The 3,566-nt window shown below is 36.0% G+C and overlaps 1 pseudogene; it reads right to left on the reverse strand.

Annotated features, from left to right (window-relative positions):
- Nucleotides 1-872: 872 nt before the first annotated feature.
- Nucleotides 873-3,344, reverse strand: LOC117723578 (olfactory receptor 5AN1-like; annotated as a pseudogene).
- Between the last annotated feature and the right edge of the window lie 222 nt (nt 3,345-3,566).

Raw genomic sequence — 3,566 nt, forward strand, 5'->3', positions numbered from 1 at the left:
ACAATCCACTGCAACATCTCATGCATCTTCTAACTTTAAACACAAAGTATTGAATATAGGTAATAAGAAATAATGTATATTATTTTCCCATATTTTTTGTTTTTAGTATCTTCTATTACAATATTTACCCAGCCTTCCAGTCTTCACTGACACTTATTACAATGACATCATACAAGTCTTCCTAAACCAAACTCAAGGTGACTCTTGATATATCAAAACAACTTGGTAATGAGATTTTTTTTAGCTATGTACATCATGGAGTCTCATTTGGATGTGATGAGAGTGGTTTGGGATACATCTGTAATTGCTTTTGGCTTTGACATGGATTCTGGATGCAAAACTCAACTCATCAGACATATTTATAACTTCCACTTGAAAATATTGAACCATTTTTCTTTCATCTTTTATAATATAGATAATTTCTTTTATTTTTAGACAACAGTAGTAATAGACAAAGATGTGAACAAAATTTTATTGGATGACTAGCAGTGACACCTTAGAAAGCCTTCAGTTCTATCAGATTGGTCATTTCAGGAGGCTTTACTACATCAATGTAAAACTGTATTTTCAGCCTGCAGACATCCTCTGTATAGTCCATTCATTAGTCTCTACAACTAAAAAGTGGATAAGGTTCAAAAATCAATTATCATAAATATCTCCAAATAGAATAATTGAAGCTTACATCACCTATGAAGTCAGTAAAGCAATAATTCTTCAAGACTCAATAACTCAAGTTCTTATGTCCTGACATAGAACAACCATTGGTTCATATTAATATTATTGTCTATATCAAATTGAGCCTTTGTTTAAACCCTGTAAATTTTGTAGTAGGTCATTAATGCACACATGGTGGTAGATTGTGGAGAAATCTGTCAGAAAAATGCATATTTGTAAACTTGGTAACAGGAAGTCCACTGCTGCAACTTCTTAAGACTATAAATCAAGGGATTCAACATGGAAATCATCACAGGGCAGAATATGAAAGCTAATCTGTCAAAGGTGGAGGAGCTGCCAGAATGGAAACTCAAATAGACAAACAAACTTGAGGTATAGAAGAGAGAAACAGCTGTCAGGTATGAAGCACAGGTGTTGAAGATTTTAGACCTGCCTTTATTTTTATCTGATGTGTGTAGAGGGTGATTCTGATGCTCTGATTGGGAATCTGCATTCAAACTCTGAAACTTCTGTTCCCCGATTGGTTCTTGATCGATCAGTAAAAATGTTAGCAACTAATAGTTGGGCAGAAAAGGAGGAACATCCAGATTTCTGCAGGCAGAGTAGCAGACACAGGAGGAGGGAAGAAGTCAGAGGAAGAGAAAGCCACCAGCTGTGTGAGATCTCAGGTGGAGGGGCCATTGGCCAATTCCCCAACTGGGCCATAGGGTAGCATGTGGGAGATTAGAAAAGCAACTAAGTTGAGAGCAGATTTAGGGTAATGGGCAGGAGAAGAAAACCAGGCAACTAAAGTTGAAGGCAGATTTAGAGGTGTTGATCTTAGAATGAAAAGAAGGGCATTCTAGCTGAGAAAGGATTAGAAGAGCCCAGCCACTGAGCTTAAAGCATATAAAAATAGGTTAATGTGTATGTGTCTTTCATCTGAGGATCCAAGGGAGCCTGGTAGTACGGTCGGCCCCTAGCTTAAAGTGGGGCAGTAGAAACTACACACTACAGATATGGCTACATAGCCATATGCTATCATGATAAGTAAGGCACTCACTATTCCAAACAACCTTGTAAATATGACAAGCAGAAACTGTACAAAGAATTTGTGAGTGTAGGATGACAGATTTAACAGCTGGGGCATGTCATAGAAGAAATGTCTGTTGATGTTAGGTCCACAGAAGTGGAGCTGCAACAAGGTACAAATCTGAGATAAAGAAGCTGTGTTTCTAGTCACATAGGATTCTACCACCACCGAAGCACAGAGGGTGGGAGACATAATTGGTGCTAGAGCAGTGGGTTACAAATGACAGCATACTTGTCATAGGCCATGGTTGTCATGAGGAAACATTCCCTAAGTCCCCTAGAAAAAAAGATAAAATATACCATGCAGCCCACAAAGCTGATGGTTTGCTATTCTTGGAAGAATTTTGAAAGCATCTTGGTGATTGTTGAGCTGATAGAGTAGAGGCCTTTGAAGGACAGATCACTAGAAAGAAATACATAAGTGTGTGGAAGTGTGAATTCATCCTTATTAAAACAACAAGGGACATGTTTCAGGTACAGATAAGACAAAGAGTAGTTCTGTGATTTCTGGGAAATCTGAAAGCCCTAGACAGATGAATTTGGTTATCTCAGTTGCATTTCCTTCCTCAATCCTTGCCTTGATGATTCTTGATGATTAAAAACAACAAAGGTAATAGAAAAGGAAGAGGAAGAAGAAAAGGGAGAGGAAAAGAAGGAGGAAGAGGAGGAGGAGGAGGAGGAAGAAAGAGAAAAAAGAGAAGAGAAAAGAACAAGAAAAGAAAAGAAAAGGCATTGTTAATGCAGATAAAACATTACAATTAGTACAATATCTTTTTTTCCCACCACTAAGTCCTGGCAAGAGACATCTAAAACCTACATCATAAGGAGAGATTTTGAAAACTTGAAACGGCAATGTTTAAGCAATTATTTATTAAATAACAAAAAATTATGAGTAGATTTTTTTATAGTACTGTGAAAATGGTCTTAGTGTATATGAGAAACAAATACTTAGAGGACAACATTCAGAACTGTTAAGATAGAAAACAAACTATAATCTAAAACTCATTCTTGATTTAGGCATTGGTTGTACATTACTGTGTGTAATACATTCAACATAAGCAATACCATAGGAGAATAATTGTAATCTGTATTGATGCATAAACACACACACACACACACACACACACACACACACACACACACACGAGTACATTTACTGATTATCCTATGTTGAACCAACCATGAATTTCTGGCATGAAGCTAATGTAATCATGATGGATGTTCTTTTTGATGTGGTCTAAGATTTGGAATGCAAGAATTTTATTAAGTATGTTTGCATCTCCTTCACAAGAGAAATTGGTCTGTAATTTCCTTACTTTGTTGAGTCTTTATGTGTGTTGGGTACCAGGGTGACTATGGCTCCTTAAAAATTGGCAATATGTCTTCTGTTTCTATTTGTGAAATAATTTTGGCATTAACTCTTCTTTGAACATTTGATTGAATTTTGCACGAAAACCATCTGTCTCATGGATTATTTTGGTGGGAGGTGGACTTTTAATGACTATTTTTATTTCATTTGAAGTTGTTTGTCTATTCAAATTGATTTTATTATCTTGATTTAACTTTGGTGAGTGGTACCTATCAAGAAAATTACCCATTTTCTATAGATTTTCCAATTTTGTGGAGGACAGGGTTTTAAAGTTTATGCTTATGATTGATTCTCTGGCTTTCCTTGATGGCTGTTATGATTCCCCTTTTGCTTATGATTTTGTTAAGTTGAATGTTATCTTTTTCTATTAATTAGTTTGGATAAAGCTTTGTCTATCCTGTTGATTTTCTCAAAGAACAAATTCTCTCTTTCATTGATTCTTTGTGCTGTT

Source organism: Arvicanthis niloticus, chromosome 1 (assembly GCF_011762505.2).
Source record: "Arvicanthis niloticus isolate mArvNil1 chromosome 1, mArvNil1.pat.X, whole genome shotgun sequence".
NCBI classification, from domain to species: Eukaryota; Metazoa; Chordata; class Mammalia; order Rodentia; family Muridae; genus Arvicanthis; species Arvicanthis niloticus.